At 46.4% G+C, this 19,836-nt stretch overlaps 1 protein-coding gene, 1 long non-coding RNA gene and 2 pseudogenes across 10 annotated transcripts in view; 3 read left to right on the top strand and 1 right to left on the bottom strand.

Moving 5' to 3' along the window:
• The window catches only part of NDEL1 (nudE neurodevelopment protein 1 like 1), a 39,770-nt gene extending 39,192 nt beyond the window's left edge, over window positions 1-578 (bottom strand). For 5 of the 7 annotated variants that reach the window (XM_082372911.1, XM_082372909.1, XM_082372906.1 and 2 more), the window contains exon 1: window positions 427-577. The gene's annotated coding sequence lies outside the window, so the exon portion shown is untranslated. Of the gene's footprint in view, window positions 1-426 lie in introns of all 7 variants that reach the window. The other 2 variants (XM_082372905.1, XM_082372908.1) reach the window with 1 other exon arrangement.
• Window positions 579-705: 127 nt separating this feature from the next.
• Window positions 706-4,824, top strand: LOC309618724. The gene is made up of 2 exons (XR_014238597.1): window positions 706-1,071; window positions 4,529-4,824. It is a non-coding gene; the product is annotated as an uncharacterized lncRNA (long non-coding RNA).
• Window positions 4,825-11,626: 6,802 nt separating this feature from the next.
• Window positions 11,627-12,380, top strand: LOC309618721 (large ribosomal subunit protein uL23 pseudogene; annotated as a pseudogene). Its single transcript has one exon. The product of its transcript is annotated as a large ribosomal subunit protein uL23 pseudogene (transcript).
• A 4,005-nt stretch (window positions 12,381-16,385) lies between these two features.
• Window positions 16,386-19,836, top strand: LOC309618722 (ubiquitin-conjugating enzyme E2 B pseudogene; annotated as a pseudogene). Its single transcript has one exon. The product of its transcript is annotated as a ubiquitin-conjugating enzyme E2 B pseudogene (transcript).

Here is a 19,836-nt window from a genome sequence, read left to right as displayed (position 1 = left end):
ATCCAACCCGGCTCCGAACCACCCTCCCAGCTGACGGGATGGGGGAGGGGCGGCGGAGGAGGAGGGCTGAGCTGCCGCCGCCACCTCCAACGGAGCCGCTCCTTGCGCCACCAGCGCCCGGGCCCACGGTGCCACGTCCCGGCCTTCGTCCCCGCCATCCCTCACCCCACCCGCGGGCACATCCTAGGGAGACCGCCCGGCTCGCTCCCTTCCAGGCGCCCCGGTGGGCCACACCTCGGACCAGGGCGGGAGGGAGCAGTTAGAGCGGTTGGAACAGTTGCCGCCGGACTGGTCGCCCCGGAACCCGGGCCCGGCCCGGCGGGGCCTCGGACACAGCCCCCGGGCTGGCAGGCTCCCCGGGGACAGGCCTCGGCGCCGCCGGCTCGGCCCGGCGCCCTCGGGAGCAGCCCCGCACCACAGGCTCACCTCCAATGTGTCAAAAGCGCATGTTCGCCGCCGCTCGACCGACGTCTCCTCTCCGCTGGCCTGGCCAGGCCCGCCCAGCCGCTCAGCTCCGCTCCCCTCCGCAGCCTTGAGCTCCACTCCGCACACCTCCGCGCCCGGCTCCTCCCCGACACGTCAGAGCCTGCCTGGGTGTCCGAGGCCATTCTGTGACGCACGGGGGCGGGGCTCTGAGCATGCGCGCGAGCGCGGGGCGGCCTGGGCGGGGCTGTGGCGCGAATGGTGTCACGGGGGGCGGGGCCGCGCCGGGCCCGGCGCGCTGACGTCAAGCTAGCGGCGGCCTTCTGCGCCGGTGTTCTGGGCCCCACTGCGTGTCGTTTGCGACCTTCGTGGTTCCCTAAAAGGGCTCTACGTTCGGGAAAGTGGCATCACCGTGGATGACAACCTGCCTCCCGGTTTTCAGCCACCAAGTCCTGCAAGTATCTGTTTCAGTGTTCCCGTTTATAAGAAGAACCTCGGCTCAGATTTCACCTCCGAGTCCACCTCGACCACCCAATTCAGGCGTATTCTAGCCCCCTCATCACTCCCTCTCACGAAGACCTCTGTTGTTTCTACGGCAGTCCCACTAGCTGAAATTTTATACTACTTCTTGTCTTCCTCCAGTAAAATGTAAGTTACACGAGAACCGGAGCCTCATTCCTTTTTTATCCCAGCAGATAGCTTGGTCCCAGGCACAAAGTGGGAGCTCAAATATTTGCTGAATGAATGACTGGACTCGTTGGGGGCACCGAGGGAATATAAATATTTCCACTTGTATATTTTATATATCTAAGCGTATATTTATTCATGTAAATATGCGTGTGTATGTGTTTTCACTCCCTTGGGCCCCCAACTAATGGAATCCATTTTATTTATACATACATATTCCCCCCCCAGGAGACTTGGATAAGGGGGGGCGGGGTGAACTGGCTCAGATAGAGGAGGATGGGCAACTGCTTAGGGAGTGAAAACTTGAAGAAACAGAGATGTTTTTAAAACAATTTTAGGAACTTTTGCTGTGTAATGTATAACAATTCTCTCTGATGTCAGTGCTCTTGGGATTGGGTTTGTGAGGTTTCTGGACACAGTGATGTGTAAGGTCTCAAGGTGAGAACAAGGTGAGCCTGGGAGGTCCAGTTATATTTTTGAGGGCATGGACATAAACAGGAGCAGTGCAAGATAGATTCTAAGAGGTGTCCAAATCAATGAAAATCAAAGATGTTATTAATGGGATTGTGGGAAGGATGGCACCTCGAACTAGACTCTGAAAAGATCATGATAATAATAATAATAATGAGTAGTTCACTTTTGTTGTGCCATTTGTATGTACTGGCAATTGTGCTAAATGCTTGGTTTGCATAATTTAATTCTCACAATGACCCCATGAGATAGGTGCTGTTATTATTCCCAGCCTACCAAAGAGGAGACCAAGACCCAGTAAGATGAGGTTGCCCAAGGTCACTTAACTAGAAAAAAGAGGACTCGAGGTTCAAACCCACCTAGTCTGGATTATCTAACTCGAGAAACCACACTATTAACCACTACTCTACTGCCACTCAAGAAAGGGGACTATTAATAACGACCACTTATTGGGCTAGAGCCCTGTGCTAAGAGCTTTACGTACATTTCCTCATAAGCAGCTTGTGAGGCTAAAATTATTATATGCATTTTATATATTGGAAAACTGAGGCCCGGGGAGCTGAGGTTTAAACCCAAGCAGGTCTTAGTGCAAGCCCAGTGACCTGGGACATCATGGAAGCCTGTGACCTCATCCACCAGGGCACAGCTTCAGCCAGGAAAGCAGAGCCCCAGAGGTGATGAGCAGGGAGGACTTCCTGTGCATCTGATGCCAAGAAAGAACAGTCCCACCCCAAGAGCAAATAAAGGCTGCAGCTCTGGTCCCTGCCAAGTCCTGGGAAACACACTGAGTCACCTAATGGCAGGCCAGGGCCTGCAGAAAATGTGGGCGTCATCTTCCAGGCCACCACCCCTCCCACCCAGCCTGGACCAGAACTGGTATTTGTCAGGACTGGTGTGTTGGCCCCATCTGAATGAATGGCCTTTGCTTGGCAGGGCTCTCAGAGGTATCAAAGCCCTGTACTGAACTCCCTCCTCTGTGTTGGTTGAGTTTTCTCCAAAGTAACAGCAACCTTTGCCCCACTCCCTGCTTCCAATTTGTCCATCCCGGGAAAATAAAGTGGAGGTAAAGACGGAAGGCAGCCTCAAAGGGGAAAAGAAGTTACAATCAGCTTTGTGAAGGCAGAAAGGTGAGTGAGGGTTGCCCCACCCTCTGCCTTCATAAACCATTAGGCAGGGGTTTGCTGAGGCATGGGTCCCAATCCAAGGTGTTTCTTGGACCAAGCCAAGGTGGTCAACGTCACAGCCCCCGAGAGCATCCCACCTTCCCTACCACAAACTCCGAGACCCGGGAAACAGAGGCCAGCTTCCAACGCTGGAAGAGGAGGGGTTGACCAGCTGCCTTAGGAGAGGTCTGGAGACTAACACAGACTCCAGCCAATGAGAATGTGGACTCCAGCCACTTCACACACTCACAAAAGGTGATGCGGTGCACACAGGCCCGCCATGAAAACTCTGAGGAGATGGGGCATGTGAAACTAGTGAATCAGGGGAGCAGACACCTCCAACTCAAAGGTTTGATTCAGTCTGATCTCCATATCTCTTTGGCCAGCTGTTTTCTGCTAAGCTATAGGCGCATCAATCCGGCTGGGCAAGGGACTCCCAAGGGCCGGCTAGTTACTAATGGCCTGCTAGATACGTCCACGAGATTCCCATCACCACCTCCAGCTCTTCATGTCTAAACCTCAAACAGGTTCTCCATTTGCCACAGCTGAAATTTCCAGAAAGGGTTTCACGTTTCTGCCAATGGCGTCATTACTCCCCTAGTCACGAAGGCACTAAAGCCTCGTCAACTCACCCTTCATTATCCCCTTCCCCAGCTTTCACTTCACTCACGTGAAATGAAATCTGAAAGACTTTCCCTTCATAAACTCTCAAATAAATACATTTCCAGTCTTCTGCCCCTGAATCTCCCGAGTCCAAAGTATCCCTTCCCGAACTTCTCTCCCTCGAATTGCTTGTTCCAGCCCTGCAGTGCACACCGCCATCAGAATAACCTTTCTAAAATCCCACTGTGTACAGAGCATCACAGGCAACAAAACTTGTTTTGGCGTCCTACTGCCTTTGTGATAAAACACGAACTACGAAGTCTGGCATTCAAGGTCCTCCCAAAGCAACTCCAACCCACTTCTCCTGTCTCCGTCCCGCAGTTTACCTAGCTGGGTCTAATCAGACCCTCCACTGTGTACCCCAAATGGACAATTCCCTTCCTCTCTGGGCCTTTTATTGACTTCCACTGCCCGATGCGCTACAGCTGCTCCCTAGGGCCAGCCTGCATTCCTCTCTGCCTTTTGAAGTCTCGCTCATTGCTACCTCTTCCAGGAAGCCTTCCCTGATACCTAAAGCCCCAAAGTGAGTGCTCCTTCCTCTTGGGAGGAAGGAACTATGTAGAGCCCTGCATAGTTCACAGGAGACTTACTGAACACGGCCTTTTGGTCATGGAGGTGTCTGACCTCCCCCAAGGAACCAAAGCTCACTGAGCACAGGAATAATGTTGATTGTCCTAATATCTGCCAGCAACAGGCACTTAGCAAACACTCATTTAACATGCTTCAATGAAAGTGAGAGAGGGAATTCCCTGGCGGTCCAATGGTTAGGACTCGGCACTTTCACTGCCAGAGCCTGGGCTCGATCCCTGATGGGGGAACTAAGATCCTGCAAGCCACGCGGTGCAGCAGCTGAGAGAATGAATCAATGGTTTGGTGGCAATAACTCCAAATGCAAGACTGACAGCACTTTCTGGAAAATGCCCCACATTCTGAGAAAAATTACCATAGAGAGAGAAGATTTTCACTGGTCTGAAAGGCTGAACTTAGGTGATGCTAGGTTACAAAGGAACTGGGATTTGGACCATGAGCAATTATGACTTTTCTCTAGCCCCAAACTTAAAACTCAGTCTATAGGGACTTCCCTGGTGGCGAAGTGGTTAAGAATCTGCCTGTCATTGCAGGGGACATGGGTTCGAGCCTGGGTCCGGGAAGATCCCACAGGCTGCGGAGCAACTCAGCCCATGCGCCACAACTACTAAGCCCATGTGCCACAACTACTGAGCTCGCATGCCACAACTACTGAAGCCCGTGCGCTTAGAGCCCATGCTCCGCAACAAGAGAAGCCACTGCAATGAGAAGCCCACGCACTGCAACGAAGAGTAGCCCCCACTTGCCGCAACTAGAGAAAGCCTGTGCACAGCAACAAAGACCCAATGCGGGCAAAAATAAATAAATAAATAAATACTAAAAAAACTCAGTCTATAGCATCCACAATCTCCAAAGCAACATCTTTTGCTTTTGTAATTTACAATAACTACTAGTTGTTTTTTTTTAATTTAAAAAAACTATACACTTGGACCTTGAGGTGAGAAGTGATTTGATAAAGTCTTTCACTCATCAGCTATGGGTTTATAGTGCTTGTTCTGTTCTAGGCCCTGGGGCTTCAACCATATAACTATAAAAAGCACACCCCACCCACATGGAGCTCATATTCTAATGAAGAAGACAGTAAGCAAATAGACAAATTTATTTCTGTCAGGTCATGACAAGTACTATAAAGAAACACACCAGGATAAGAGGATAACGTGTGGCAGGGGCTGCTGCTGAGGGAAAATAGGGCTTAATGCTCAGGGGATTCTTCTCCGTAAAACTGTCAAGGCCCTTAAAATAAAGGGCTGCTATATACAATGCAACAGAGATGTGAAATTAAGAACGTAAAAATATGTGCAGATGCCTTAAATAGAGAAGTTTATCTTACTTTCCATCATAGTGCCTGGCAGAGAGTGGCCACTCAGTAAATATTGGTTGAATGAATGACTTGCTAGGTGGTCTACAGAACGCCAGAGCCTTCAACCAGCTGGTAAATTTCCCCTTCCAAGATAAGGAATGATAACCAGTTCATGGCTGATTCAAAAATGCCCACCTCTGTGCACCCCTATGTTCATAGCAGCACTACTCACAATAGCCAAGACATGGAAACTTAAATGTCCATCAACAGATGAAAGGATAAAGAAGGTGAAGTATATATATATCTATACATATACAATGGAATATTACTCAGCCATAAAAACAATGAAATAATTCCATTTGCAGCAACATGGATGGACCTAGAGGTTGTCATACTAAGTGAAGTAAGTCAGAAAGACAAATACCATATGATATCACTTATATGGGGAATCTAAAATATGACACAAATGAACTTATCTACGAAACAGAAACAGACTCACAGACATAGAGAAGACACTTGTGGTTGCCAAGGGGGAGGGGAGGTGGGGGAGGGAGGATTGCGTGTTTGTGATTAGCAGATGCAAACTATTACACATAGAATGGATTAACAACAAGGTCCTATTGTATAGCACAGGGAACTGTATTTAGTATCCTGTGATAAACCGTAATGGTTTCATGAAGAATATGAAAAAGAATGTGTGTTTGTATATACACACAACTGAATCACTTTTCTGTACAGCAGAAATTAACACAACACTGTAAATCAACTGTACTTCAATAAAATAAATTTTTTTTTAAATGCCCACTTCTGGTGGGTCCCTAACCCTTGACCCAGCCAGCCATCAAGAGCTCAGCCTAGGGTATCCCTGTACCGAAGAAGGGAAAAGGAAGTTCCATTTGTTGCCTTTATTGCATCTTCGGTAGCTTCTGGAGCAAACAGTGCTCACCAACTACCCAAAGCAACTCAGCCTCCCAAACCTCAGCTCTTCCATAGAATCTGTCCCCTAAATTTCAAACTCCAGTTGGCTGTAAGTCAACAGAAAGGCAGGAAGTGGGTACGATGACTTTGTTATGCGGGGTTTTAGGTTCCAAACCTTGCTCTTCCTTCCCTTTCTGTGGTGTCTGAAAAATGCAGCCTGCTTCTGGCCCTCGCAGGGTGCTTCGCCCTCTGAGGGCCTCCAGGTGTAGCTCGCTGACCAGTGGCTCTTGCAGGTGAGAAAAATGAGGACAATTTAGGTAAAGCCTGCAACAACAGGCCTTCCTGCCAGGGTCCTGCAGAAACCCTGCAGAAACCCTGCAGGAACCCTGCAGGGTCCTGCAGAAAGGGCCCTCGTCCTCATCTGGGGGGCAAACTGAGGTTGCCAGAGTCTCTTTCCCCTATCGATGGACCCGGATATCCTGCCGTGCCCCCCATGAATCTCTTGGAGCTGCCCCGTTTCTTCCCCAGAAGCCTCCCGGAACTGTGGACTTCCTCCTGTTCTGGAGCTGTCCGCAGCCTCGTGGGCTTCCTGGCCTCAGAGCCTCCACTCCCCCAAGCTTCGGTCTTCACTGTCAGCCCTGGCCCCCACCCCAGCCCCCTCATGGTCACTACCCACACCCCAGAGTGACAGCCGCGTCCACAGAATAGGATGGCACAACACTGTTAATTGCTAATTTGGTTAGCACCTGGCAACCCCAAGGGCTGTTGACATCACACCTACATAAACAGTGTGACTGTCCCCAGACAAAAGCGATATCTGCTCATACACCTTTGCACAGACAAGGTGGCACCAGTTTTGCCTACTCCCAAACCATTCTTATGAAATGACAGGGCTTAGTAGAAATGGGATGTTTCTAACCAACCTGAGCTGACTGTCATCAGGCAATTTCAGCCAAATTCCCATTACCAGTAAACCAATGAGTCAAAGTTACCAGGAATGAAAGATCATGAATTCAACCATTAAACAAATATAATTGAGTGCCTGGCACTGTTCTAGGCCCCAGAGATAGGGCAGGCAACAAAACAAGCTTACAGAAAAGGGAAAGAATAGAAACCGAAAAAAGATAAAGAAACATTAGCATGTCAGACAGTTATAAGTACTGAGGAGGAAAAAAGGAGCCAGGACTTTTCAATATTTTATACTTAGGGTGGCATTTAAGGCAGCACCTGGCGTGTGGTAAGCCCTTAACATTTGCTGAGTGAATAAAAAACTTGCAGAGAATGTTAAGTTCTGAGTTATTTTTGTCGCTCTCTTCTGCTGCTCCCTCTTTCTCCTTTTTCTTTCTTTCATCAAAGCACTTTTATCCTTTAGAACTCTACTAAAAAACTCCCCTATTAAAAAATGAGCAATTGACAAAATTGAAAAACACAGGGGGCTAACAAACATATCACATTCCACCGTGCTCCAAATCAAAACCATTCAAAGTAGCACAGCAAAGAAGGGATCCTATATTTCATCCAACAAACATATGAGATTTTTAAAATATCAGACTACAAAGTGGAGACAAGAACACAGAGAAACCAGCACTCTTGTGTACGGTGCGAAGGGGGTGCCCCATGTGTGAGTTTTCCTGGCAGACAGTTTAGTGGCTTGAGCCAGAAACTTACAAATATGCAGCCCTTGCGATCTAGCCTCTCCTAGGAATTTACCTGAAGAGAAATTATCAAGGATGTGTGTAAAGATTTATCCATGAAGATGTTCATCAAAGCACTGTTTGGCAAAAAAATTAGAAATAACCTAGACGAAAAGATCAGTTAAGTGGAATTATGTGATAGCCACACAATATAATAGTAGATAGTTGGTAACAATGATGGTATGAAAGAATATTAACAATGAAACAGATGAATAAAGCAGTTAACTCAATATGTATAATAGGGTCCCACTTTTGTAAAACAGAAATACATACATATGTTCTACATGGAAAATGTCTGGAAAGATAGACACCAAAATGATGTTAACAGTGGTCATCTATGGGAGGTGAGATCACAGGTAATTTTCTCTCATCTGTCCTTCCTTTTTTGTTTCTTTTCTGTATTTTTAACCAAAAATAATTAACTGTATAATTTTTTAAGTTTTAAAAAAGTAAGAATGCATCCAAACTTAAAGCTAGATCATTTCCTCAAAATTCTTTCCAAATGATTTTCCTAAGTTTGTGGCTTTAGGACCATTTTAAAATCCAGCCTTTCAGCCAAGTCACTCTAGCAGATATAAGAGTGACATGGCACTCAGGTGTCGGTAAGCTTCAGTAGGAGGGTTCCTAATTCTATAGCACAGATCATAAGAATTAATTCCCTTCCCTGGCGGTCCAGTGGTTAGGACTCTGCACTTCCACTGCCAGGGGCGCAGGTTCAATCCCTGGTCAGGGAACTAAGATCCGGCAAGCCATGTGGCATGGCCAAAAAAACCAAAGAATTAATTCCTCCTGCTGTGACTCCCTAGTTAGCCCAACCTGATGTTATTCTCTCCTGTAAACATATATGTGCTGGTTCCACAGGTGTAAAGTTTCCACCCCACAATCTTTTAAATGTCATATCTTCTACACATCCATTAACTGATGACATAATGATATTTGGGACTTTGATAGAACCATCTGGGATGTCAACTATAGGTAATCTGGAATGTAAGGATTGTTTCTCCAGGGGTCACTTGTCTGGTGACCATTATCTAAATAAGGGGAACAATACCCTGACCATTTATAATTATAACCTAATTGGTAAAATGACAGTCCATGGGACCTCAGAGGCAATTTCACACTAGTTTTCATCTATTCCTGTACAATAACAACACAGGCCTTGGTGTCCACTTTGAAAATTACAACAAGTGGGTTTTGGGGGCCTCTACATGGAAAATATCTTCTGCTCAAAATTAGGAGAAAGGGCTTTACTCAGGAGAGTCCTGGCCACAGAAGCCAATTTTGATTCATAAATGCTGAAATGCAGAAATAAAACATCCTAGGTTTGCTGTTAATCACAGTAGAAATGTCCCTTCTATGAAAAGAAAAGAAGCATCCCTTTAGAGGGATGCAGCCCAGGCAGAAGAGAAGACATTAATTAAAGTGCTGGGGGCAGGATAAGCGGGGAGCAGAGGAGCCCTTTCTTCAAGCACGTTGCTGTTTCAACAATTTTCGAAAGTCTTCTGTTGACAGGATGGTTGTTAAAACCCTGATAAAAAGATATTAGAGGAAGTACAGGACTTCCCTGGTGGCGCAGTGGTTAGGAATCCGCCTGCCAATGCAGGGGACACAGGTTTGAGCTCTGGTCCGGGAAGATCCCACGTGCCTCGGAGCAACTAAGCCCATGCGCCACAACTACTGAGCCTGCGCTCTAGAGTCCGTGGGCCACAACTACTGAGCCCACGTGCCACAACTACTGAAGCCCACGCGCCTAGAGCCCATGCCCCCCAACAAAAGAAGCCACCGCAATGAGAAGCCCGCGCACGGCAACAAAGTAGCCCCTGCTCGCCGCAACTAGAGAAAGCCCGTGCACAGCAACGAAGACCCAACACAGCCAAAAATAAAGTAAATTAAAAAAAAAAAAAAAAGGTATAAAGCAAGAGGCCCAGACACACAGAGGAGGTGATCAAAGGGTGGCAAGCTCCACCCTCCACCCCGAGCCAAAGGTGCAGGCACCAGCCCTTCTCAGGGCTCCCCACCTGGTGTGAGAACCCAGTCCCGCCTGCTCCTCTTCCCTAACCTCCACCTTAGGAATTCAGGTGTTTGCTCCTCTCTGGAGAATCAGCCCCATCATAGGTGATTTTGCTTCCCTTCTCTGAACCTCAGTTTCTTTATCTGTAAAACGTGCAGGTTGGACCAGATGATAACAGTTCCCGCACCCTCCTGGGGGCGCTTAGACCCTGCCTCTCTTTGGCCAGTTTGCCCAGTGTGATGGCAGGGTCAGCCCCGTCCTAGATGGTTGGGGGTAGGTGACCGAGAACAGTCTCATTCCTGCCAGCGTTCCTTTGCTATGCCCCGGGATCGCTGAACCTGCAGAATAAACTGCCTTCAAGTGCATCTAACATCTGGTGTATTCATTTCCTGAAGCTGCTGTAACAAATTACCACAAGCTTAGCGCTTAAAACAACCCACATTGATTCTCTTACGGTTCTGGAGGTCCGATGTCCAAAATGAGACTTATGGGACTAAAATCAAGGTATTGGCAGGCCTGGTTCCTTCTGGAGTTTCCAGGGAGAACCAGTTCCTTGCCACTTGCAGCTTCTAGGGGCCACAGCGTTCCTGAGCTTATGACCGCATCACTCCAGTGGCTGTTTCTGTTATCACATTGCCTTCTCTGACTCCTCCTGCCTCCCTCTTATAAGGACCTTTCTGATTACGTTGGGCCCACCCAGATAATCCAGCCCAGCAGGAGGAAGAGGAGGAAGTTTATTCTCTGGGGAAACTAAACCAGAGAAGCTCCAGACCTGGGACACTGGGCATACTGGAGAGCAAGGCTGAATCAGTACAGTATAAAGGGAAGCGGGGGACTTCCCTGGTGGTCCAGTGGTTAAGACTCCGTGCTCCTAATGCAGGGGGCCTGGGTTTGATCCCTGGTCAGGGAACTAAAGATCCCGCACACAGCAACGAAGATCCCGCACGAAGATCTCTCATGCCATGCTCAACTAAGACTTGGCAAAGCCAAATATTATAAATAAGTAAATAAATAAATGTTTAACAAAAATAGGGGGGGAAGCCGGAGAGGAAGGGGGAATACTTCAAAGGCTGAATATCAATGATAAGACCCCAGCTGCCTTCCCCGATGGTCTCCCAGAATGCCAACAGCCTGTACCCTCCAAGCAGGAGATCGGAGAGCTCTTCTCGACAGGATAATCTCCCCATCGCAAAATCCTTAACTTACAACCGCAAAGTCCTTTTTTGCCATAAAAGGTAACATACAGGTTCTGGGGATTAGGACCTGGACGTCTTTGGGGGCTATTATTCTGCCTACCACATCTGATGCTCCAATTTTACCACCTTCACAATATTTGCCATTTCTGCTTTTCATCTTTGAATTTTTCTTTGAATCAGATCACTTTCTAAGAAAATGAACTTAAAAAATAATCATATCAGGGACTTCCCTGGTGGTCCAGTGGGTAAGACTCCAAGCTCCCAATGTAGGGGGCCCGGGTTCGATCCCTGGTCAGAGAACAAGATTCCACATGCCAGAACTAAGAGTCCACGTGCTACAACTAAAAGATCCCACATGCCACAACTAAAAAAAGATCCCATATGCCAGAACTAAGACCTGGTGCAGCCAAAATAAATAAATAAATATTTTTTAAAAACAATCATATCTATGAAATTATAGAATTGATTGCTAGTCGTATTTTCCCTACTATTTCATAAGTTAAATACATGACTATTAAGATGTCACGAAGATGGCGCCGAAGGCGAAGAAGGAAGTCCCTGCCCCTCCCAAAGCCGAAGCCAAAGCAAAGGCTTTGAAGGCCAAAAAAGCAGTGTTGAAAGGCGTACACAGCCACAAAAAAAAGAAGATCCGGATGTCACCCACCTTCCGACGGCCCAAAACACTGCAGCTCAGGAGGCAGCCCAAATATCCTCAGAAGAGCGCCCCTAGGAGAAACAAGCTTGACCACTATGCCATCATCAAGTTCCCCCTCACCACTGAGTCAGCCATGAAGAAAATAGAAGACAACAACACACTGGTGTTCATTGTGGATGTCAAGGCCAACAAGCACCAAATTAAACAGGCTGTGAAGAAGCTCTATGACATTGATGTGGCTAAGGTCAACACCCTGATCAGGCCTGATGGAGAGAAGAAGGCATATGTTCGACCGGCTCCTGACTATGACACTTTGGATGTTGCCAACAAAATTGGGATCATCTAAACTGAGTCCAGCTGACTAATTCTAAATATAAAAGTGTTCACTATTAAAAAAAAAAAAAAAGATGTCAAATGTTCAAGGACCTACTACTGCACAGCACAGGGAACTCTACTCAATATTCTGTAATGGCCTATATGGGAAAAGAATCTAAAAACGAGTGGATATGTGTATATGTATGACAGATTCACTTTGCTGTACACCTGAAACTAACACAACATTGTAAATCAACTATACTCCAATTTTAAAATATATATATATATATATATATATATATATACATTAAAAAAGATGTCTGTACACCTGAAAATACCACAACATTGTTAATCAACTATACTCCAATACAAAATAAAAAGTTTAAAAAAAATGTCAAATGTTCATCTCTGCACCACATAACATCACTGTGCGTGCCACCAGTAGTACACAGACTGTCCTTTGGAGAAAAAAAAGAGAGTCCAGCCTCCTGATTTTACAGAATAGGGTAATTTATCCACGAAGGCACAGCAGCAAAGAGCAAAACTGCGGCTACACCCACGACTTCTTCCTCCCGTCTCGGTGCTCATTAATCACAGCTTGAAAGGATGTCAGCTTTTTCTTAATAGCATCTCACGTTGGTGATTCATATCATTTAGGGCTCAGTTCCCCTTCGGCTACACTCCCGGATATTTTATATTTGGAAAGTGGGGTTTCCTAGTGCTTCCCCTATGGACCAACATCCATGCATCCTACTTATCTGTGTTGAGCAGAGGGTGTTTACTTGACCCACATCTGGACAGCGTCCAGGTCCCAGGGAAGAATGCACTGCAAAGGGAGGTCCGTAACCAGTGGTGACTTTGTACTGTGCCCCTTGGCATGTGTCCCAGCTGCTGACTGAACCTGGAAACAGCTTTTAAGAAGACAGAGTTCCTTTCCAATACACAGGGTGTGGGATGATATAATTGCCCTCCTTTTACATAACAACTGGCATGCAATAAAAATAGCTTTCAGAAATGAAACTCAGTTATTTGTAGTGAGGTGGATGGACCTAGAGTCTGTCATACAGAGTGAAGTAAGTCAGAAAGAGAAAAACAAATACCGTATGCTAACGCATATATATGGAATCTAAAAAAAAAAAAAAAGGTACTGATAAACCTAGTACCTAGTTTCAGGGCAGGAATAAAGAGGTAGACATAGAGACTGGACTTGAGGACATGGGGTGGGAGGGGGAAGCTGGGGCGAAGTGAGAGTAGCATCGACGTATATACATTACCGAATGTAAAATAGTTGGTTGGTGGGAAGCAGCAGCATAGCACGGGGAGATTGGCTCAGTGATTTGCAAGGACCTAGAGGGGTGGGATAGGGAGGATGGGAGGGAGGCTCAAGAGGGAGGGGATATGGGGACATGTGTATGCATATGGCTGATTCGCTTTGTGCAACAGAAACTAACACAGTATTGTGAAGCAATTATACTCCTATAAATATCTATTAAAAAAATTAAAAATTAAAAAAAAAGCTTTCATTTATTGGATACTTCATCTGGGACAGGTCCTGTGATAAGTGCTTTACACACATCCATTCACAACAACCCTATGAAGTAGCTGTTAGTGTTCCCGCTTTACAGTTGAGAACACCATGTCTCAGAGAGGTTAAGCAACTTGTCCAGAATCACACAGCTAATGTGACAAAGTCTATATTCATAGAACCTCAGAAGATAAAAGAAAACTTAGAAATCTACCTGAGATGAGGAATGCCAATGAGGAAACCAGAGAGGTTGAGCAACCTGCTCAAGGACACACAGTTTAGTGGCAGACTCAGGGACAAAATTCAGGTCTTCAACTCTCAGACCATTTTGTTCTTTCAGGTTTTCTCTCTCTTAAGATGATTTTTTCAGATGCCTACCTGATCAGCTTCTCTTTTCTCATTATTGCATACATCTCTCCTCCCTGGTGCTTTTGCCCCTCATCATTTTCTCTCTAATTGAAAGCTGTGGAGGAATCTAATGAGAATCCCAGAGCGACCCTTCCCCATCTCTCCCTCTGACCCACAGAAAAAAAAAGAAAGTGCTAGAAAATCTCCATGAGTCTGTATACATTAATTTGGAATGAGTAATAATTTAACCAGAAAAGGATTAACGTTTACCTTCATCCTTTCCCCCCCAAAAAGAAATTGCTAAGCAGATACACAGTGGAAAACAAGGTTAGATGGGGATATGATCAAAAGAGGAAATTGTTAATGCAAATTTTAACCTAGTAAGACCCTAAATGTCCATCAAAGGGAACTGACTGAATCAATGATCATATATCCACACAATGGAATACCAGGTAGCCACGAATGATAATGTCATAGAACACTGTGTAATAATATGAGAACAAATTATGATTAGTAAGTCGAAAGCATGAATACAAAATAAAATGACTCCGATTTTTATAAGTATATACCCACAGAAAAAAAAAAGACTGGAAGGATATATTTATAACTGGTGGCTATCTCTAGGTGATTTATATTTTCTTTTTTGTGTTTATCTGTATTTTCCAAATTTCCTACAGTGAACACAGATTACTTTTATAATCCAAGGGAGAAAAAAAGTCATCAAATTCTTGACATAGTCATTAAGAACTGCTGTTTTCTGAAGCCTATGCTCTGAGATTGCATATCCAGGAAAATAAGGGATCGACCACAAACCTCTTTCCTGAGCTGGCCATATGTTAACAATTTAACAATTATTCTACTCCAGTAGAAAGATGAGCAATGAACATAAATAAGTGGTTCACTGAAGAAATACGAACGGCCAATAAACACGTGAGAAGATCCTCAATCGTTTCATTAATAACTTTTAAAATGTAAATTAAAATGACAATGAGACATTTTTTACTTATCAAATTAGCAGAGTTTAAAACAAATGATAGGGACTTCCCTGGCGGTCCAGTGGTTAAGACTTCGCCTTCCAATGCAGGTGGTGCAGGTTCGATCCCTGGACGGGAGCTAAGATCCCACATGCCTTGTGGCCAAAAAAAAAAGAAAAAAAAACAAAAAACAAAAAATATAGAGCAGAAGCAATGTTGTAACAAATTCAATAAGGACTTTAAAAAAATAGTCCATCAAAAAACATCTTTAAAAAATAAAACAAATGATAATACCCAGTGCTGGTAATAGCGTGAGGAAGCCAACACTCTCAGACAACACTGGTCCAAGTGAAAATGCTACAACTATAGCAGTTACCACAATGGATTGAATACAAGTATCTCCACTTCCTCCTGAAACATCACAAAAAAGACAGGACAAATTTTAAAAGGTAGAAACCCATCAGGACAGAGTACAGGAGAGCAGACAAGATGTCAACAGACTTGGAAGACAGAAAGCAGAACGGTGAATGGCAGCTGATGGATTGCATCAGAGAAGGCTGGAAACTGAATGCCAACCAGAAGCAAGCCGGGTGTGCCTCTGAACCGCAGAAATGCCCAGGAATTGGAGGTACCAGCTATGTCAGAAGGCGGGGTGGGGTGGAGCCAAAAACAGGAAGGGCTGTTGAAAGCACAGTGTGTTTACAAAGCACTCAGACTTCACAGCCCAGGTAACTGACCAGCCAAGGCATTTAGCTCTCCCCCTGCCCAGCAGGAGGAGGCTTCTCCTCTGGAGAAGCTAAACCAGAGAAGCTCCAGACCTAGGGACACTGGGCACACCAGAGGGCAAGGCTGTCACTACACTGGAAAGGGAAGTGGGATAAAGGGAGGGAGGATTCTTCAGAGGCTTCATATCAAACGATGAGACCCCAACTTCCCTCCCCTACTGACCCTCCAAGAATGCTGGCAGCCTGGATTCTACCCTCCAGGCAGGAGATCAGAGAGTCTTTCTCAACAGAACCAGATGGCTTGGGACTTCCCTGGTGGCGCAGTGGTTAAGAATCTGCCTGCTAACGCAGGGGACATGGGTTCAACCCGTGGTCCGGGAAGATCCCACATGCCACAGAGCAACTAAGCCCGTGCGCCACAACTACTGAGCCTGCGCTCTAGAGCCCGCGTGCCACAACTACTGAGCCCACGCACCTGGAGCCCGTGCTCCGCAACGAGAAGCCACTGCAATGAGAAGCCCGCGCACCGCAACGAAGAGTAGCTCCCGCTCCCCTCAACTAGAGAAAGCCCGTGCAGCAACGAAGACCCAACGCAGCCAAAAATAAACACATAAATAAATTTATTTTTTTTTTAAAAAGAAAATGAAATAAAAGTAACCTCAAACCCTGAGAATGCCATCTTATAGTTTACAAAACACTTTCACAATCATTGTCCTGCTCAAGCATCACAAACATCCCACAAAGCAGAGACATTTTACAACTGTGTAGACCAGAAAACAGGTTCAGAGGAAAGTGACTTGCCCATAAGTAAGGCAAGAAGCCAAGACTTAATCACAAGCCCCAACTTGGTCAGCTCGGCAAAATTGCAAGCAACACACCAGCTGTGTCCCAGTCAACCTCAGATAAACCTGTCTGAACCCAAGGGGCTCTCTCTGCAACCCAGAAAAATGCTACCTGGGCAGCTCAGGTAATACACAACCAAATCAAGGTGATGGGATTTCAGGAAACCACCAAACCACCAAAGCCAACCCCTGGTATCACCCCGACAGGGACACCGCCAACTTCACAAACTGACCTCAGCCTCTGACAGTCCCCCGACCACATGGACAGAGAGGGTCCACCAGGAGCCCCCCACCCCAACTCTGGCGTGTTGCCAGCTGGCCCTCACCTGGCCCAGACCTTGTCCAAGCTGACCCCCCACTCCCCACCATCCCAACGTACCTGGTCCCGTATCCCAGGCCTCGCTGATCAGATCAACAGCAGCACAAAGCAGCCGGAGCTGAAGCCGCTGAAACAAAGTAGAAATCAACAGGAAGCGTGAGAATCACCTTCTGACAAAAGAGGTACAAGGACAGGAAGTGGGTTCAGGCCAGGAAGGCTGGGGCCGGCCTTCTAGAAGTGAGGCAACCCTGCCAGCCTCATCGCTCAGCTGTTGTTGAACAAGACTTCAGGGCTGGGGAAGGGAAAAAAAGAAATTCAAGCCCTAACTCTTTAGCCAGAACCTCAAGCTTCCCCATGTCCACTATATGCATGTATGTCTCCAGCCCTGTATTTGAGGGGAAAGGCGAGGTGAAGAAGAGATGCACAGAGCCCGGCAGAGCACACATGTGGTACTTAAAAGAAAGAACTTGAAGTCAGATAGCCTCCACCTACCACTTTTAGCGGCGAGACCTTGAACGGGTTGCCGTGCGTCTCTGCATTTTCCCAAAATGAAATGCCGCACTGACCTCACAGTATTGTTTGGGCTTAAATGAGATAACGTGTGTAATTGGCTTCATATACATCCAATTAGTCCCTTTAGTGGGTTGTGGCGTCCCCCCTCCTTTCTCCCTCTCCAAATCTGACCCACTCCTTTAGTCTTTGTCAGGTCAGACCACCCTGGTCTGAAGAGTCACCCCAAACACCTCTCACCTCCAAAGCGGCTGCAGGTCCCGTGTGTCATTAAGTCCCACCACGTAGGACAAGCACCATTGCTAAGAACTGCTACTGAGGCCCTTCACTGATAATTCCTTCCCACGGTGACGTTTATCTCCCCAAGGTCACCCAGAGAGGGAAAGGGCTGCGTGGATTTGTCTCTGTATCCCCAGGAGCATCCAGCAGAGCACTGGAAGTTCGTCCGTAAATGTTCATGGACCTTTAAGATGCTACGGAGCTTTCAGGCTGACGGCGGGGCAGCTGGGGAGCACGCCGACCCGCCCTGGAGGAGGCTTATGCGGGATTTCAAGTGATTGCAAGAGGACCCACCTGTGCGTGTCAGTGGCGCACCATCTGAAAACAACATCATGCACTGGAATGCAGTTATATTTGGACCAGAAGGGACATCCTTTGAAGATGGTACTTTTAAACCAGTAATAGAATTTTCTGAGGAGTATCCAAATATACTGCCAGCTGTTAGGTTTTTATCCAAAATGTTTCATCCGAATGTGTATGCTGATGGTAGCATATGTTTAGATATCCTTCAGGATCAGTGGAGTCCAATATATGAGGTAGCTTCTCTCTTAACATCAATTCAGTTCCTGCTGGATGAACCGAATCCAAATAGTCCAGCCAATAGCCAGGCAGCACAGCTTTATCAGGAAAACAAACGAGGATATGAGAAAAGAGTTTCGGCCATTATTGAACAAAGCTGGAATGATTCATAATACACAACTGGTCTGTTAATCTTTTTCATCACTGTTGTGTATAATTTACCTCGCAGTAGAAAGGCTAACAAATTTTAAGTGCCACAGGTTTTAAGGATTCTGCAGGAAAAAGAAGTCCTTCAGTTTAGAACCTACAAAAGCTAATGTATCTTGATTAATGTACTTTTTATTGCACTGCTTGCATTTATGTAAGCAATAACTAAGTTATTGCTTACATAAATGTGTAATATATCCTGCTTGTACTTTTTCCAAGTGTATAATGCTAGTGTGGAGTTTTCATGACAGAATATGCACATTTTGTAAATCTGTACTTTTTTCAAATATTGAATGCCTTATTTTTGTATTCTTTAGATTTTTTAATTGGAGGAAAGCACTTAAAGTTTTTTATATATGAATATTACATGTAAAGCTGTTAAAATACATAACTTCAGGGCCAAAAAAAAGATGCTATGGAAACACCGCCCTATTTAAAGCGTTTCGGTAAACTCAGGCATCTGGGCTGAGGTCGCCATAGCAATGGTTTTGCAGGCTGTGGCAGAGCCTTGCAGGAGGGCAGGACCAGGGCGATCCCTGGCTCCTCTAAGCTCTTCTCACAACCCCTAAAGCCCCTAAAGATGTGAAATGGGGGAGTGTGATGAAAGCTGCAGCTCAAGCTGCCTGGAAAAACTGCTTCCCATCCCGCCCCCATCTCCCGAAGGAAGCCTGCGTAGCCTGCAGCCTACTTAAATCGCCCTCAAAAGCAGCCTTACGTTTACAACCTGATCAGGAGACCTGCTCTCCTCCTGGCTCTCTGTCCTCAGCCAGATGACAAAAAGGTCCCCTTTTTTTCAGATGACAGATATCTTGATAGCTAAGACGGCATCTTCTTAAGGATTGCCCCTCACCTCTTGCTCCCTCCAAGGTACCACCCCACCAGGGCTGCCTGTCTCCATACCTCTCATAGTGTAACCCCAAGCCTTGTTGAGGCTTCCTAGGCGCCAGGCACTGTGGTGTTTTACATACAATATCCTGCTTTAACCTTCAAATAACTCTCTAAGTAAAGGCCGTCACCATTTCCATTTTACAGATGAGGAAACTGAGACCCCCAAGAGGTCACGCAACTGGCCCAACTTTAACTTGCAGACATTTCAGTGGGATTTTACTCCAGGAAGCTGCAAACTCTCCCACCTCCCACATCGCACAGAGAAAGGACCTTAGAGTCAGCATGTTCTAAGTTTCGGAACTACTGAGTGTGAGTCATCACCAGGGAGCTAGTTAGAAACGCAGAACCTCAGGCCCCACCCCAGTCCGACTGAATTAGAATTTGCATTTTCACAAGAGAACCAGGTGATCGGTTTGCTCATCAAGGTTTGAGCCACTGAATTGAAGAGATGATGCAATACAGGCGCGCACAGGCAAAGCAAGCATAGTAAAAGAACCCCACAGGGCTCTAGATCTTGGGGATTTTGCCTCTAGTGCAGGGCTCCAAAACCCCCAGGCCGCGGACGGTACCGGTCCGCAGCCTGTTAGGAACCGGGCCGCACAGCAGGAAGTGAGCA

Source organism: Balaenoptera borealis (assembly GCF_965194805.1).
Source record: "Balaenoptera borealis genome assembly, chromosome: 20".
Classification (NCBI taxonomy): Eukaryota; Metazoa; Chordata; class Mammalia; order Artiodactyla; family Balaenopteridae; genus Balaenoptera; species Balaenoptera borealis.
The sequence above is the reverse complement of the archived record's forward strand: the minus strand, read 5'-3'. Positions and strand labels throughout refer to the sequence as shown.